The sequence below is a fragment of the Mesoplodon bidens genome, assembly GCF_964165515.1.
Source record: "Mesoplodon bidens genome assembly, chromosome: 13".
NCBI classification, from domain to species: domain Eukaryota; kingdom Metazoa; phylum Chordata; class Mammalia; order Artiodactyla; family Ziphiidae; genus Mesoplodon; species Mesoplodon bidens.
In genome coordinates, this window is record NC_138169.1 from 1,616,853 (window position 1) to 1,635,557 (window position 18,705).

At 46.5% G+C, this 18,705-nt stretch overlaps 1 protein-coding gene across 10 annotated transcripts in view; it reads right to left on the reverse strand.

Moving 5' to 3' along the window:
- EP400 (E1A binding protein p400) overlaps nt 1–15,164 on the reverse strand; it is a 114,156-nt gene extending 98,992 nt beyond the window's left edge. For all 10 annotated transcript variants that reach the window (XM_081252268.1, XM_081252274.1, XM_081252276.1 and 7 more), the window contains exon 1: nt 14,810–15,164. The gene's annotated coding sequence lies outside the window, so the exon portion shown is untranslated. The remainder of the gene's footprint in view (nt 1–14,809) is intronic.
- Nucleotides 15,165–18,705: the final 3,541 nt, after the last annotated feature.

An 18,705-nucleotide genomic window follows, 5' to 3' on the forward strand; every position in this document is an offset into this window, starting at 1 on the left:
GCATGCCCGACGATAAGTATCAATAAATTTTGATACATCTATGCAAACAGTATTAATACTGAATATGTGACAGAGTACACTTTGATTCTTCCCTGCTACCTTGCTATGCTTTCCAAGTTTGTCCTGAACTGGCTTGTGCCACAGTCGTTAGTGATCTTCACCGAACACTCCGATTCTCCCGCCAGTCACAACACTGGTGTGCATTTCCCAGCCCTGGACTGGGTGGTCACGTGACACGCTTTGGCAAAGACAGGGGCATGCTGTTTGCCACACTGACTTGGTCCTGCTTGGCAGTTCACAGGAGCACAGAGATGAGGCCCCGAGGGAGCACAACAAACAAGCTAACTGCAGGGAACACGTGGCGGGCACTCCGCCCTGTGTTGGATGCCAGCAGCGCCTGGGGCACACCTGCTAGCTGCAAGAGCCAGGCATATCTTGGCTGATCCAGCACATAAAGAAAACAACACATGAAAACAGACTCACAGATACAGAGACCAAACAGGTAGTTGCCAGAAGGGAGGGGATGAGAGGTGGGTGAAATGGGTGAAGGGAATTAAGTGGTACAAACCTCCAGCTATAGAAGTCATGTGATGTAAGGTGCAGCATAAGGAATATGGTCAGTGACACCGTAATAAAACTTTGTACGGGGACAGATGGCTACTAGACTCATCACGGTGACGGTTTCATAATGTGCGCACATGTCAAATCATTAGTACACTTGGAACTAACACAATATTGTACACCAACTATATTTCAATTAAAAAAAAAAACTTTGTTATAGAAGAGACGCCACACCCTCCACTCTAGCCCATCACACAAACCCCCACAGTTCTCTGCCTTAAGACACAAGACCCCGCTGACATATCTGTCCCTGCCTCCCTGCCACCTCCAGCAATGGTCCACCCGGTGAGCCTCTCAGGGTTTTGTGGGGCCCACAAATTCGTGCCTCACCAAGAGCTGCAGACCAAAGAGAAAAAGGCCTCTCACAGACAGATGCTATTTTTAAAACTCTCTGACTGTTGTTGAGATTTTTTAAAATAAGAAGTCATTTTAAAGCATTACTAAAGTTCATAACAGCTTTCTGTAAGGCTAAAGAATTATTTTTTAATCACTTATTTATTTTTTTATTTATATTTTGGCTGCTCTCTGCGGCATGTGGGATCTTAGTTCCCTGACCAGGGATCGAACCTGCACACCCTGCAGTGGAAGCACTGGAAGCGCGGAGTCTCAACCACTGGACAGCCAGAGAAGTCCCGAAGCTAGAGAATTAAAATCCAAACTTTCTTAGATCGATCCATTCAGAAAAATAAAAGTCAGATCTACCCCGAGCCCCACCCACCCCTGCACCTCACACCATTCACAAAAATTACTCAGGGGGCGCAAAATCAAACCATAAAAATATTTTGAAACATATGAGAATATCTTTATAATCCTGCAGTGATGAAGAGTTTCCTAAACATGGCGTGAAACCTAGAAACAATCTTTATTTTTAAAAAGCATTAACAACTGACAACCTTACTAAAGAAGAACGTTACAATAAAAAAGTGAGATTGATAAAAAATATTTGAAGCCTATATGACAAAAGGTTATTCATCCTTAAGAATTCCCACAAATCAAAAAGAGCCAAACAGCCCAAGAAAAGAGGCTATAAACTAGAAATTCTACAAGAAGTTCAAATGACAGATAAACATCAAAAATGCTTAACCTTGGGCTTCCCTGGTGGCGCAGTGGTTGAGAGTCCGCCTGCCCATGCAGCGGACACGGGTTCGTGCCCCGGTCTGGGAACATCCCACATGCCGCGGAGCGGCTGGGCCCATGAGCCGTGGCCGCTGAGCCTGCGCGTCCGGAGCCTGTGCTCCGCAACGGGAGAGGCCACAACAGTGAGAGGCCCACGTACCGCAAAAAAAAAAAAAAAAAAGCTTAACCTTATTAATAACAAAATATGAAATAAAGTGAGACAATTATTTGTTGTTTGACAGGTTAGTGAAGATCAAAAGACTGATAATATTCAGGTTTAGCAAGGCTGCTAGGAAATGGCGAACCCGCCATACACAAATGAGGGAAGTAAAGCACAGCTATAGCTTTCTGGAGGGTAACGCGGCATTACCTATCACAATTTTAATGTACACTGATCAAGGAACTCCACTTCTAGGGATCTATTCACACAAATATACAGTTGTCCAAAGATGTTTATTATAATATTAATTATAATGTCAAATTTCAAACAATGTAAATGCTCACCTATAGGGAACTTTTAACAAAATTTGGTATAACCACCCCTTAGAGGCAGCCACTAAAAGAATGAGGAAACACTTGTACGTACTTAAGTTATATAACTTGAGTAAAGCCAAACATACGTGTAGCATATATATTATATGTATATACGTTTTTAAAATCTCGACGTGGCAACACATATATGGGCGTATACCTATTTCTAGCTCTCTCTGTACACGTTAAAAGAAACGTCTTTGGCCAAGCACAACAGCGTGTAGTGTAAGGGAGGGCTGTCTGACTGGGCTCACTGATGAACCACCAGCAACCAAAACAGTGCCTGGCATATAAGAGACACCCGGTAGGTGCTTGGTGAGTAAACGAGCGAGCAGGGGAAAAGCAGAGGAGAGGAAAGTGCTAGAATATTAGCATGCTGAAGACCAAGGCCGAGGAGACAGACAGCGCCAGGGCTCAGAGGGCCATTAATTACATCACCCTGGGTGGGGAGTCCCCAAGTCGCTCGGAAGGAGATGCTGGCAATCATGGCCGCCCTGGCTCTATGCAGACCGAAGAAACGGTTTTAGTCTGTATGACGTCATCTGCTGTTTGGGTTCATTTCAACTGATAGTTTTAAACCAGGAGATTTCACATAAAAAACGTAAGTTGTCAGCTTCATTCATTAGAAACATCCAAGCACTGGCCACACTGGGCCTCATCCCACCCGGCAACGAGAAGCGGGAGCTGAGCAGACGCCCCGGGCCGCCAGGCTCACTGCGCTCATCGCCACAGTCGAGGAGCCTCCCACACCACAGCCAAGGGCCAGGCACCGCTCACCACCCAGGGAGCCCTGCTGTTAAGAGTGGGGAAGCGTTTCTATACTGCACCATCAAGAGGGCCATTTCTGAACGGGAGGAAGCCCCCACGTCCAATGCGCAGCGTCTGCATCAAAGAGCCCCTCACAGGCCATGAAGGTATGCAGAGGCAGAAACCAGAGAAGGCCTGGCCTGCCGGAAATAAGGCCAGCTCCACAACTTCCTAACACAACCACCAGCATCAACCAGAACCCAGGCTTGGCCTTCGTGACTAACATCAAGACCCACCAAAACACTATGACTCTCTCTCTACAAGGCTGCTCACAAGTAACGAACCAAACGTCTGATTCATTTCACTCACGCCTAGCCTATATTTATGAAATGGGATTTTCTATTGCAAAAATCAGTAAAACAAAGTAAAACTCCAAGGTAAGACTTGAAGCTGAATTTTTCAAGCACATTCACTTGTAAATCCACCACTCATAATGAAAGAAACATGAATTAAAACTAAGCTGAAATATCATTTCTCATCTATCAGCCTAACAAAATTCAAAAGCCAGACAACACACTCTGTTGGTGAGACTGTGGGAACCAGGCCCTCTCAACTCTGCTGTGGGATGTTAAGCTGTACAGCCCTACAAAGGGACCTGGCACCATTTAGCCAAAACTACACATGCTCAGGACTTCCCTCATGGTCCACTGGTTAAGAATCCGCCTTCCAATGCAGGGGACGCGGGTTTGATTCCTGGTTGGGGAACTAAGATCCCACATGCCGCAGGGCAACTAAGCCCTCATGCCACAACTACCGAGCCCACGTGCCACAACGAAGAGCCTGTACACCGCAACAAAGACTCAGCACAGCCAAAAAAAAAAAGAAACTACACATGCTCTTACTCTTCGACCCAGCAGTCCCACTACACATTCACCATGAATATCCACCTTCAAAATGAAAACACACAAGCACAATGTTTATTCACTAAGGCATTATTTGTAGACGCAAAATAAACTGCATGTCCATAATATTTCAGAGACTGGTTGACTATATTACAGTACATTCACTTAATGGAGTACTACGTAGCTGTACAAAAGAATGAGGAAGATCTCCATGAACTGGTATAAAGCAATTTCCAGAACGCATACTGTTAAATCAAATAAACAAAGTGCAAAAGACTATATATGAGGAAATAACTTTGTATAAGAAAGGGGAAAAGAAAGACAGACAGATGGACTAATGGAAGGACAGAGACATACCTTTCCTGCATTCATTCATTCATTCATTTTTATTTTTATTTGGCTGCGTTGGGTCTTCATTGCTGCGCGCAGGCTTTCTCTAGTTGCAGCGAGCGGGGGTTACTCTTCATTGCGGTGCACGGGTTTCTCACTGCAGTGGCTTCTCTTGTTGCAGAACATGGGCTCTAGGCGTGCGGGCTTCAATATTTGCAGCACGCGGGCTCAGCAGTTGCAGCACGCGGGCCCTAGAGCATGTGGGCTTCAGTAGTTGTGGTACACGGGCTCAGAAGTTGTGGCTCGCAGGCTCTAGAGCGCAGGCTCAGTAGTTGTGGTCCGTGGGCTTAGTTGCTCCATGGCATGTGGGATCTTCCTGGACCAGGAATCGAACCCACATCCCCTGCATTGGCAGGCGGATTCTTAACCACTGCACCACCAAGGAAGCCCTGTTTATTTTTTTAATAAAAAGAATGCAGGGACACGGGTTCGAGCCCTGCTCCGGGAAGATCCCACATGCCACAGAGCAACTAAGCCAGTGCACCACAACTACTGAGCCTGCGCTCTAGAGCCCGCGAGCCACAACTACTGAAGCCCACGCGCCCAGAGCCCATGCTCCACAACAAGAGAAGCCACCGCAATGAGAAGCCCGCTCACTGCAACGAAGAGTAGCTCCCACTTGCTGCAGCTAGAGAAAGCCCGCATGCAACAACGAAGACCCAACATAGCCAAAAATAAATAAATAAAAAATAAAAAAGAAAGATACATTCCAACAAACAAAAGTCCAGGACCAGACGGCAGCACTGATGAATTCTACCAAACATTCAAAAACGATTTAATGCCTATCCTTCTCAAACTCTTCCAAAAAAATGAAAAGGAGGCAACACTCCCAAATTCATTTTACAAGGCCAGCATTACCGATACCAAAACCAGACGAGGACACCACCAAAAAAGAAATTACAGGTTAACTTCCCTGATGAACACAGATGCAAAAATCCTCAACAAAGTATCAGCAAACTGAATTCAACAATACATTAAAAGGATAATACACTGTGATCAACTGGGACTTATTCCAGAGATGCAAGGATGGTTCAACATCAGCAAATCAATCAACGTGTTACACTACATTAACAAAATGAAGGATAAAGATCATATGATCATCTCAATAGATGCAGAAAAAGCATTTGACAAAATTCAACATCCATTTAGAATAAAAACTCTTAACAAAGTGGGTACAGAGGGAACATACCTCAACGTAATAAAGACCACATATGACAAGCCCACAGCTACATCATACTCGACAGTGGGAAGCTGAAAGCATTTCCTCTCACATCAGGACAAGACAAGGATGCCCCCCCTCTTGCCATTTTTATTCAACTCACTGTTGGAAGCCCTGCCAGAGCAATCAGACGGGGAAGAGGAGTAAAAGGCATCCAAGATCAAAAAGAAGTAAAACTGTCACCATCTGCAGATGACACGATATGATGTACAAAAAAACCCTCAAGACTCCACCAAAAACCTGTTGCAGTTAATAAATGAATTCAGTAAAGTTGCAGGATACAAAATCAATATGCAAAAATCTGTTAGATTTTCATATACTAAGAGTTATTAGAGAAGTTAAGAAAAAAACCCATTTACAATTGCATCAAAAAGAATAAAATACTTAGGAATTTTCTGGCCAAGGAGGTAAAAGACCTGTACACTAAGAACTGTAAGACACTGATGAAAGAAACTGAAGATGACACAAGTAAATGGAAAGATATCCTGTGCTCTCAGATTAGAAGGATTAATATTGTTAAAATGTCCATATTACGTAAAGCAATCTACGAATTCAATGCAATCCCTATCAAAATCCCAAAGGTATTTTTCCCAGAAATAGAACAAACAATCGAAAAATTTGTATGGAACCACAAAAGATCATGAAAAGCCAAAGTAATCTTGAGAAAGAAGAACAACGCTAGAGGCATCAAGCTCCCTGATTTCAAACTACATTACAGAGTTTTAGTAGTCACAAAGTATGGTATTGGCATAAAAACAAACCCACAGATCAATGGAACAGAACGGAGGGTCCAAAAGTAAACCCACACATATATGGTCAATTAATTTATGACAAAGGAGGTAAGAAAATACAATGGGAAAGAAATAGTCTCTTCAATAAATGGTGTTGGGAAAACTGAACAGCCACAGGCAAAAAAATAAAACTGGACCACTATCTTACACCATACACAAAAATTAACTCAAAATGGATTAATGACTTGAATGTATGACCAGAGACCATAAAACTCCTAGAAGAAAACACAGGTGGTTAAGCTTCTTGACATCTCTCTTGGAGATTTTTTTTTTCTTTTTTTGTATCTGACTCCAAAGGCAATGGCAACAAAAGCAAAAATAAACAAACGGGAGACATCAAACTTAAAAGCACTGTGCAACAAAGAAAACCGTCAACAAAATAAAAAGGCCATCTTTTTACAGGAAGAATGGAAGAAGATATTTGCAAATCATATATCTGATAGGGGGTTAACATCCAAATTATATACAGAACTCATGCAGCTCAATAACAAAAAAACAAACAATCCAGCTGAAAAATGGACAGAGGATCCGAATAGACATTTTTCCAAAGAAGAAACAGATGGTCAACAGGTACATGAAAAGATGCTCAACATCACTGATCATCAGGCAAATGCAAATCAAAACCGAGATAGCACTTCACACCTGAAAGGTATCACCTCACACCTCACACCTATCATCAAAAAGACCACAAATGACAAATGCTGGCAAAGATGCGGAAAAAAGGGAACCCTCAGGCACTGTTGGTGGGAATGTAAACTGGTGCAGCCACTATGGAAAACAGTATGGAGGTTCCTCAAAAAAATTAAAAATGGAACTACCATACGACAATTCTATTACCAGCAATTCCACTGTATCTGAAGAAAACAAAAACACTAATTTGAAAAGCTATATGTACCCCTATGTTCATATGCACCATTATTTACGATAGCCAAGATACAGAAGCAATCTAAGTGCCCATCAATAAATGAATGGATACAGAAGATGTGAGATATATAGAGAGATAGATATAGAGATATATACAATGGAATATTCCTCAGCCATAAAAAGAATGAAATCCTGCAATTTGCAACAACATGGATGGAACTTGAGGGTATTATGTTAAGTGAAATAAGTCAGACAAAGAAAGATAAATACTGTATGACTTCACTTGTATGTGAAAGCTAAACAAAACTCACAGACACAGAGAACAAATTGGTGGTTGCAGTGGGGGTTGGGTGGTAGGCGAAGTGGGTTAAAGGGGATCAAAAGGTACAAACTTCCAGTTATAAATAAGTCCTGGGGAGGTAGAGCTTGGGAACTGTAGCCAGTAATATTGTGCTGCATGTTCAAAAATTGCTGAGAGTAAATCAATTTTTTCTTTAATTTTATTTATTTATTTTTGGCTGCGTTGGGTCTTCACTGCTGCGCGCAGGCTTTCTCTAGTTGCAGCGAGCGCGGGCTGCTCTTTGTTGCGGTGCACGGGCTTCTCATTGCGGTGGCTTCTCTTGTTGCGAAGCACAGGCTCTAGGCACGTGGGCTTCAGTACCTGTGGCTCACGGGCTCTAGAGCGCAGGCTCCGTAGTTGTGGCGCGTGGGCTCAGTTGCTCCGCGGCATGTGGGATCTTCCCGGACCAGGGCTCGAACCCATGTCCCCTGCATTGGCAGGCGGTTTCTTAACCACTGTGCCACCAGGGAAGCTCCAAGAGAGTAAATCTTGAAAATTCTCATCCCAAGAAAAAATAATTGTAACTCTGTATGACGACAGATGGTAACTAGAGTTATTGTGGTGACCATTTTGCAATGTACACAAATGTCAAATCATTATGATCAACACCTAAAACTAATATAATGTTGTATGTTAATTATATTCCAATAAAAATAAGCAAATATACATATCTGTATATATATTTTTCTTAAAAAATATATTTCCTAGTTATGTCCACTAAAGAGTCTGGAAGCAACAACACCCGATAAATACCTACTTACTTTTGCAAAAAAAGGAACTCAGGAAGAATAAGCCAGAAATGAAGGGGGTGGGTGCAAGCGGACTGGCAGGACAGCGAAGGAAGGAGCGCTTCTGAGTACACCATCTCATATCGTTTTGACTTTTAGAATCATGTTAAAGTGTTACATGTTCAAAAAGCAAAATTAAATCAATAGGGATGAAGAACTCCCTAAAACTGAACGCAAACAGAAGCAAATCTAACTCTGGAAAGGACAAAATAATCACCAGCGGAACGGGGAAGGAAGGCACGGGTCAACTCCATGATGCTGGATAAGAACAGGGAGTCAGTATCAACTCATGGTTTTTCCTTAAAACACATTTCCTGTCTCCTGAAATGGCCTAAAAACAATGACATCCTGGCAGAATGGAGGAAAACCAGGGGCAGAGAGCTCTGCAGAACAAGCAGCAATGTACACAGCCTCGCCGGGGGTGGCGACGGAAGACAGGGAGAAAGGTTAGGAGATTCTAGGACAGTGGTTCTCAGCTGTTTCATCTCCATCTCTGAAAACAAAGAAACTCACGCCATCGTTTAACACCATCTGTATTTCAAAGTCAAGTCAGCGATGGGACGACAAACAAATCCAAGACTAAGTAAAGCTTCTCCTTTCAACCTGGGGCTCTCCTCAAACAGAGATGCTGCTGCACACACACTCACACTCTTGAAAACCAGCAGAGTTAAGACTGGAGGCCTAGTAACAGGCACAGGCGGGTTAAGAAAGGCCAGGGTGAAGGACGCCACTCAGGGCACCGCTGGGGCCACGTCCACACGGCGCAGGCCTGTGCAGGGCTGAAACGCAGGCAGCGTCGGCCGGGGGAGTCTGAGGTCCGCGAGCTCCAGGCACCACCACCACATCTCAGTTTTGTGAGAAAGTGATTCAGGGGGAGCCCAGGCGGGCATGGAGACTGACCCCTGTCAGCAGAGCGGTGGCAGCTACACCACGAGGACCTTCACCCCCAGACACCCCACGTCCAGCCACATGAACCCTCCCTGTTTCCCTGGAAAAGCACTGCCGCCCTCCAGAACTCCCCTCTGCGGAGAATGCTCTCTGCCCTCCACTCCCTGGTAACCTGTATTCAAGGGCTTTTTATAAGTTGTCTTTGTGCGGCCCTAAGTAACTTGATAGACACCCCAAAAATGGACCAACTACCTCTGCCAGAGGGAGTAAAAGAAAGGCTGAAATTAAACACATTAAAAACAATGCTTTCACTCATCTTGAATTGCTCCCCCAAATTTTTAAAAGATGGATGGATAGATGGATGTGTGATAAAGCAGGTCAGTAAAATGTTAATAATAGAAAACTAGGTGGTGGCTATCTAGGTGTTTACTATAAAATTCTTTCAATCTTTGTGTATCTTTGAAATTTTTCGTGGTAAACTGTTAGCATCTATTACGATGGTAACTCCAGATGTCACTTAACAAAAGTCCTGTTGGCTAACAAAACACTCATTCTTCTCCCACTTCAGAGCAGGTTATGAAGGTTCCATAGTAGTTCCTAAAATACGTAAGTTCCAAAAGATATAAAATGAACTAAACTGAGTTTTAAAACTCAGTTTTAAGGGTGCATTACACCATGTGCTACTACAGAGGCCTGACCTCTCTGGGGCTGCAGTGGAAATGGAAGCCCAGACTTCAGGTCCCCAAGGTCCCTTCTGATTAAAATCATGGTGTTGGTGGTGGGTCCTTAACCCGATGGGCCAGCGCCCCCTGTACTACACCGGGTGGGATCTATCTCAGCTTGAGAGGAACATTCAAGACAAACTGAAGAAGTGCTTCCTTAAACACCAGCCAATAAAGCTACAAATGCCCAATGCATTATTCTGCTGCTATTTCTCAACCTTTTTTTCCCCACTGTCCCCCTGAGAAGCCTAGTTAGGAATTTCTCTCCCCACCGTCCCCCATGAAGTTGTAAACCATAGCTATGCTGTCTATCTGTGAAGTACCATGACTCTTTGGGATGCCACAACCCACTGTCATACCTAATTTTTTCTCACCTTCCTCTCAAGAACCAATTCTGATCCCCTTGTGGGAGATATCACCCTCACAGAGAATGTAGCTTCTAATATATAGAAAGAAACCTATTTTTGCAAATTTTCTGTACATCTAAAGTTATTCCAAAGCGTTTATTTAAAAATTAAATAGAGGCTTCCCTGGTGGCACAGTGGTTAAGAATCCGCCTGCCAATGCAGGGGACATGGGTTCGAGCCCTGGTCTGGGAACGAAGATCCCACATGCCGTGTAGCAACTAAGCCCGCGTGCCACAACTACTAAACCTGCACTTTAGAGCCCGTGAGCCACAACTACTGAGCCCGTGAGCCACAACTACTGAAGCCTGCGCACCTAGAGCCCATGCTCCGCAACAAGAGAAGCCACTGCAATGAGAAGCCCTCGCACCACATCCAAGAGTAGTCCCCGCTCGCTGCAACTAGAGAAAGCCTGCGTGCAGCAATGAAGACCCAACGCAGCCAAAAATAAGTAGAATAAATTTATATTAAAAAAATTAAATAGACCAAATATCAAATAAAAATCTTAAAGTCACAATCTAGATTAAGAAAATAAGACTCAACTATATGCTGTTTACAAGAATACACTTTGAAAAGAAATGGATACCGGGGAATTCCCCGGTGGTCCAGAGGTTAGGATTCGGTGCTTTCACTGCTGAGGGTCTGGGTTCAATCCCCGGTCGGGAAACTTAACATCCTGCAAGCCACGTGGCATGGCCAAAAAAAAAAAAAAAAAAAATTCTTTTTTAAATTTAAAAATAAGTAAAGAAATGGATACCAAATCAGTCAGTTTGGGGAAGTCAAGAATGAGGAGAAAGAGCAAAGAGGAACCTCATCATGCTTGGGGTACTTCTGTACTGTCTGACTATAATGCAATGTGAACTGTTCATTCATTACTTGTATTAAAAGGCTGGCAAGAATCCAAATGTCCTTCAACGAGTGAATGGATAAACCGTGGTCCATCCACACCGTGGACTACTACTCCACAAAAAGAAACATTCTTGGTACATGCAGCAACCTGGATGAATCTCAAATGCATTACGCTCAGTGGAAGAAGCCAGACTCAAAAGGCTCCACGCTGTGTGAGTTCCTTTAGCTGACATCCTGAAAAAAACAGAAAACACACACTCAGGGGTCAGAGGCTGCCAAGGGCTGGGGAAAGAGTTGACTACAGAGTGGCAGCACAAGGGAACTGCTGGGAGGGAAGGAACTGCTTTGTACCCCAATTGTCATGGAAATTACACATCTGTCAAAATTCTCTGAATTCTACTCCAAAAAGTGAATACTATTAAACGTACATTAAAAAAAAAAAAAGCTAAGTAAAACAGCAAAGTGAGGATATGCAAAGACCTTCCCTTCCACTCAGAACATAAGTGACTTTTTAAATTTATTTCTACAATATAATAGTGCGCCAAACCAGAATAAAAGTTTCTGTTGGTTAGAATAAAGCAAAAAACACAGAAGGGGCGGGGCTGAGATAGCAGGCCCAAAGGATGCTCTACCCGGAAGAAAAGTCTACGGGCCAGGGTCTTGACTCCTAAAGGCAGCGGGTTCTTAGTCCCTCTACAGGGGGCTGAGGAGCAGAAGCAGGCTCCAGAGCAAGATGTGAGGCCGCAGCCGCAGGCAGCTGCTTGCCCCGCAGGCGCCCACTGCTGGCACCCTGGGGACACAGGGCCCTGAGGGTGCGGGTCGCAGCGCAGAGAGAATGCCAACGAGAGAACTCAAGACATGAGACGGACGGCCCCTGTGAACGGTCCACGTGAAGGACACCATGCTGCCTGTGCAGGACGTCCAACTGCACCCAGGGCCCCCTGAATGCAAGATCCAGCAGCTGAACCCTTCCTTCAATGGCTTCCGCAGCTCCCATCTCCAACTGCAGGAGTCAAATTCAATTCTCTTCATTTCTACCTACGAAATCCAAACCTCACCTCGTGCATTAAGTCTCTACTAGATAAGCCAATTTCCCTCCTCTGACTCACAGCATGCGAAGTCTATTCCTCAGCAACCCCTATAATTTTTAATTACCCTTGTGTGCCTAGGTCCCTACCAAATCCACCTGCTTTAGAAAAGAATGTGTTCATTAACTTATTTACTCAACAAACGTTTATTAAGCACGTACGCCATCAGACACGATCTGAAGCACTGTGTGTACCACAGCGAACAAAGCATAGTTCCTGCCCCATGGGGGGCAGTAAGGCAATGCACAAAGCAGTAAGTGCCAGACTATCGGTGCAGTGGCAAAGCTCAGGGTAAGGGATGGAGCGAGTGGGCAAGGTGCTGGGTTATCCAGCAGCGTCTCAGAGGAGGGAACTTCTGAAAAGAGAACTCAGTGAGAGGCAGACCCATGGCACGTGGGGACCTGATGTTTCAGACAGAGCCGAGGCATGCCCAGGCCTGAGCTGGGTGTGGCAGGAGCCAGGTGACAAGGAGTGGGGTCAGGACATGAAGTCACAGGGGCAGCAGGGACCTGGGTACAAGGGGCCTCATAAACTGCCTTAAGGACCTTGGCTTTTTTTCTGAGGGAGATGAGAAACCATGGAGGGCTCTGAACAAAGCAGTGCATCACCCGAATCTGTGCTGAGAGTCAACTGCAGAGCAGCTCAGCTCAGGTGAGCAGAGAGCAGGGAGGAGGTCACTGGAATAACCCAGGCGAGATGACCCGGGGGGCTTAAACGACAGCTGTAGCCAAGAAGGCAGTGAGAAGCAGTCAGGTTTGAGATCAATTTTTAATGTGCCGACCAATCAAATTTGGAACGTGGAAGGAACGCAGAGACCACACAAGGAGCTCTGTCCTGAGCAACAGGAAGAATGGCGCTGCCTCTGACTGAGATGCAGCAGTGTATAAGCAGGTTTCACACATGTAAAAGTAGCTGTTTGGAAGATCCTGCCAGGAGAAACACATTCAGGGCGTGTTGACAAGTGATCTAGTCGTGACACGGGATGAGATCACCCACTGTACAGACCAGAGAGGAGGTGGGAGGACCACCTCGAAGCATTATAATTTGTGTAAGTTAGGGAGATGAGAAGGAACCAGCAAGGAGGCTGAGGAGAGCAACCATCAAGGTAAAAGGACTATCAAAAGAGCTGTGTCCCAGTGCCACCAGGGGACAGCGATTCAAGGAAGCCATGGGAGGCCCAGTCAAAGGCTGCCAACAGGGGCATTTGGCAATATGGTGTCACCTAACCCCAAGAGGAGCTGTTTCAGAGGCGAGGTGGGACCAAAAGCTTAGCTTGAACCAGCGTTCAAGAGAAAGGACAAGAGGAGGAAGTAGTGATAGGGAGCTCGCGAGTCTTCCTAATTCTGGTATAAAAGGAAGCTAAGCCCTAGAAAGGGTAACGGTAGCTGGAGGGGTTGTACGTTGACGAGAATACTCTGAAGAGGAGATAAACTGAAGGCAAAACAAGAATATTAAAGCCACGGCCTGGGACAGGCAAGAAAGAGTGGATCCAACACAAGAAATTAAGTAGATAATGGTTCACTAATAGTACCCCACTAACAGCAATTGCTGTAGAGGATTTCATGGCACCTGATCATGTTAACTACACGTTTTTAAAAGCACAAAGAATTACACTGTGCAATCCCCATTATTAAAAAAAATTACATGAATAGAACAAGGGGCCACAAAGAAACTGCTAAGTGTGCTTATCTTTGGGTGATAGAATGATTTAGAGTTTTAATATGTATTTTTACATTTTTTTCCAACCATTCAGAGAGCATATTTATATTTCATTGGTTCCACTAAAAAAAATTTACAAAAACCATTTTATTGCACATATCAGGTATAAAAAAAATTCACCAGAAAATACAAATAAGCGAAGAGAATAAAACTCATCTATAACGCCCGGGATAAGCACTACTAGCCCGCCGCTAGGTTATTCTTCTCCGACTGAGGAGGTGGCGTCTGAGCAGAGATGCGGACGGCAGATCTCTGCGGGAAGGTGTTCCGGGCGGAGGGCGCGGACAACGCGAAGACCCCGGGGGCGACAAGCCTTAGCCAGCTGAGGGCTGCAAGTGGGCGAGGGAGGGGGGCTGGAGGCGGCCGCACGCCGTGGCGCCGCAGGGCTCCCTGGCCGACACGTCTGACAAGTCACTCTCCCTCGGCACCTGTGCCCACACCTGCGCGGGACACCTCGCGCGAAGAAGCAACGCCGCGCCATCCCCATGCTGCGGAGAGGGTCGGGCATCGAACCCGGACCACGAGACCAAAAGAAAGCAACAGACCTGACTTGAATCCCGCGCACAAAAAACAATGCGAGGCGCCCCGCGGCCCACTCACCGGGAGCAACGGGCCGGCCCGCAGCGGGCCCGCAGCGCCCCCGGCCGCCGCCGGCCCCCCTCACGACCGACCAGTCCCGGCGCCGAGCCCATCCCGTCCCACAGCCACCGCCGCGCGGGGCCTCCCTCCCCGGCGCCCCGGGCCCCCGCCGGGAGGTTCCAGGGGGAACCGAGGCCGGGGCGCAGGCCATAAGACCCCCGGCCCGTTGTCCCAGCCGCGCCCACACCTACCCCGGGTCTGGTCCGCGCTCCTCCACGTCGGGCTGGGGCTGGGGACCGGGCCCAGACGGCACCGTTCCGCTCGACACATCCGGGGCCCGGCCGGAGGAAGCAGCGGCGCGCCTGCTACGGCGAGCCGGAAGGGACGCGCACCCCGCGCTCGCAGCTGCGCGTTGGCGCCCGGCGTGACGTAGGCGGAGCGGGAGGCGTGGAGACGGCGGCGAGAGCTAGAGCGGCAAGGTGAGGGCGCGGGCCGATGGGCCGGCGGCGGAGCGGGCGCCGGGTTTGTGGAGAGCGGAGGTTGCCCTGGGGGCGCTGCGAGGACGAGGGCGCGGGTGTGCGCTCGGTCCTCCCGCCGCAGCGCCTATTGCGCGCCGGCTGGTAGCCTCCGGAGGAGGTCTCGGAAGCCCGCGGGGCCGCCCATCCCGGGGGGGCGAGGTCGGCTGCCGGTGCTGTGGGCGGGGCGGAGCGGGGCGGGGGCGGGGGCGGGCAGACGGGCTGGCGGAGCAGGAGCAAGGGCCAGCCGGAGGGCGGAGTGAGGAGGCGGCGCAGAAAGGGGGCGGGAGCCGAGGAAGTCATCCCTCAGAACCAGACAAACCGTGCGGGGAGACGGGGTGTCCACTGGTAACTGTTACCCAGCTCAGCTTCGGCTGCTCGCTGCTCAAAGCCAATAAACGGGAAGCAAGAGTCAGGAGAAAGGAAAGGTGCTTTAATCAGAAAAGCCGGCAGTCTGGGGAGGAGGTGGACTCGCGTCCAGAGATCAACTCCGAGGATTCTGCTCAGCCATGACAGTTTTTAAAGGGAAGGAGCGGGGAGAATCTCAGGCAGTCATCGAAGCAGGAGGGTGGGTTCTGCGTCCTTCTCCATTGCGTGCACACTGGCTGACTCTTCAGATGTTATCTTGCCTCGGTGATCTGCCTGCAGGATTGCTAAGGGGGTTGCTGGGGGCAGAGAGCTGGTCATTCTTTAACTGCTTAGTTCTTCATTCTGACTTCTTTTAATCTAGGGAAAGAATCAACAGGTTAGGCAAGGCATGTGTGCATTCAGGAGAGCATTAGTCAGGAATTAGGTTAAATTGCCTAGTGACCTCATTCCTATAATTAGGTTCTTTTAAGGTTAGAGGGGAACAGAATGGGCAAACAAGAAAGGGGCACACGAGCTGCTTTCATAAAGAATGGAGTTGGACCACAGCCTCACTATATGCAAAAGTGAACTCAAAATGGATCAAAGGCCTAAATGTAAGTGCTAAAATTACAGAACTCTCAGAAGGAAGCATAGATGCAAATCTTCAGGATCTTGGGTTAGGCAGTGGCTTCTTATGACACCAAAAACAGAAGTAACAAAAAATAGGTTGGACATCATCAAAATTAAAAACTTGTGCTTCAGATGACACCATTAAGAAAAGACAACCCAGAGAATGAGAGAAAATAGCTGCAAATCATATACCTGATAAGGGACTTGTATCCAGAATAAAGAACTTGCAACTGAAGAGTCAAAAAGCAACTAATTTTAAAATGGGCAAAGGGATGGATTAACAACAAGGTCCTACTGTATAGCACAGGGAACTATGTTCAGTATCCTGTGACAAACCATCATGGAAAAGAATATGAAAAAGAATATATACATGTATATGTGTATAAGTGAGTCACTTTGCTGTACAGAAGAAATTAACACAACATTGTAAATCAACTATACTTCAGTTAAAAAAATTTTTTTAAATGGGCAAAGGACTTGCATATATGCCTCAAAAGAGGATGTACAAATAGGCCCATGAAAAGATATTCAACGTCATTAGGGATCGGGGAAATATAAACCAAAAGCACTAGGATGGCTTGAATCAAAAAGTCAGGTAGGGCTTCCCTGGTGGTGCAGTGGTTAAGAATCCACCTGCCAATGCAGGGGACATAAGTTCGAGCCCTGGTCTGGGAAGATCCCACATGCCACAGAGCAATTGAGCCCGTGCACCACAACTACTGAGCCTGCCCTCTAGAGCCCGTGAGCCACAACTACTGAGCCCGCATGCTGCAACTACTGAAGCCCACGTGCCTAGAGCCCATGCTCCGCAACAAGAGAAGCCACTGCAATGAGAAGCCCGCGCAGTGCAATGAAGAGTAGCCCCAGCTCGCCAAAACTAGAGAAAGCCCACGTGCAGCAACGCAGACCCAAGGCAGCCAAAAATAAATTAATTAAATTTTAAAAAGACATTGTTTAAAAAAAAAAAAAGGTAACTGCATCTTTATCTTGGATAGCTCTGAATGAGCCCGTGTGAGCCCCGAATGTAATCGCAAGTGGGAGGTAGAGGGAGATTTGACTCCAGAAGAAGTAGGAGAGGAGATGAGAGAAGCAAGAGGCTGGACAGGTACGACTGCTGGCTGTGGGCTGTGATGCAGGGAATGTGGGTAGAAGCTGAAAAGGACAAGGAGATGAATTCTCCCCTGGAGCCTCCTGCCAGCACCATGATTTTAGCCGCATGAGACCCATTTTGGACTTCTCGCCTGCATGACTTTAAGGTAATAAATCTGCGTTGTTTCAAGCCAAAAAAAAAAAAAGGTAATAACAGGTGCACAAGCCTATGGTGAAATCGGAAACCTCATACACTGCTGGTGGGAATTTAAAGTGATGCAGCCTCTTGAAAAAAATGGTTTGGCAGTTCCACAAAAGAGTTGTTAGGAGTTAACATATGACCCAGGAATTCCACTCCTAAGTATATACCCAAGAGAATTAAAAACACACAGCCACACGGAAGTATGTATGAAAATATTCTTAGCAGCATTACTCATAATTCCCAAGAAATGTAAACAACCCAAATATCCATCAACTGATGAATAAACAAAATGTGGCATATCCATACGATGGAATATTATTCAGCCAAAAAAAAGGAAGATGAAATACTGACACAGGCTACAACATAGATGAACCTTGAAAAAAGCACTGCACTAAGTGAAAGAAGCCAGACACCGAAGGCCACGTATCACATGATTCCATTTATATCAAATGTACAGAATAGGCAAATCCATAGAGATGGAAAGTAGATGCTGGTTTCCAGGGGCTGGAGGGAGGGGATTGGAATGACAGCAGCTGGATGCAGGGTTTCCTTTCAAGGTTGATGAAAAAGGTGAAATTAGGGAGTGCTGATGGTTGCACAACTTCGTGAATTTACTGAACACCACTGGATTGTGCACTTTGGAAGGGTGAGTTTTGTGGTACATGAATTATATCTCAATCAGAAATCTATCTTTAAAAAAGAAATGCAGGCTAAAGTGATCAACTCAGCAAAAAGCAGATGCAAATATCCTCTCTGATATTAAACACACAGAAAATTCTAAAGAGAAAAAAAAGCTTGACTATAAAAGGGAGACAGGAGAGGGACATGAAAGGGATAAAATGAGTTGGATGAAGGGGGGGAGTGATTTCATGTTTCTAAGTACTGGTAGGGAGGCCCTTTCAATCTTCACTCCACCCTCCTACTTAGCAAAGTTAGAAAGTTAAAAACTACACCTGCCAGATTCCTTGGAGGTCAGAGCCCCAGCCAAGACTTGGGCCCCTCCGGCTTGCTGCATCTGTGCATGACTGGGGGTGGCGGGGAGGTGCCCTCCTTCCTGCTGCTCCTGGCTGCACTTGCTGACGAATATGAGTTGACAAATTTGAGTCTCTCCTGTAAGGGAGGTCCAGTGGTGGGTAGCTTCTTGACCTGAATCCCTGACCCTGGACGCAGCTCTGGGCCTGCCATAACACATCTCCAAGTGTGGGGCTATTGGGGGTCCTGGGTCCTCCCATCCCTCTCGGCTCCAGAGGCAGTATCAGCAACTGGAGGTGCCTTGGGGGGGGGGGTCAGTTCTGTTTTGTTTTGGGAGTCATTCCAGGAGACCCAGTCCAAACCAGGTTATTAGGCCCCTCCAACAATGCAC